Source organism: Penaeus monodon, chromosome 24 (genome assembly GCF_015228065.2).
Source record: "Penaeus monodon isolate SGIC_2016 chromosome 24, NSTDA_Pmon_1, whole genome shotgun sequence".
Lineage (NCBI taxonomy): Eukaryota > Metazoa > Arthropoda > Malacostraca > Decapoda > Penaeidae > Penaeus > Penaeus monodon.
The window spans coordinates 17,576,551-17,576,763 of record NC_051409.1 but is presented as its reverse complement, the minus strand read 5'-3'; positions in this window follow the sequence as shown (position 1 = coordinate 17,576,763).

Here is a 213-nt window from a genome sequence, read left to right as displayed (position 1 = left end):
GTGCTATCTAACCTCTGCTAATTTATCCTTTCCTGTAATGATTCCTGAGCACATTTCATAAAAAAAAACTTTATTTACTATGAAAATATATTTTCCTTCTTCTTCATAACCCCCATCCTATCACCCATTTTTCTCTACCTGTCTCTATTCATCGTAAATAACCACATAGTTATTATGCTTTTTGCAACGCGTCACAAAAGGACACAAATTGCG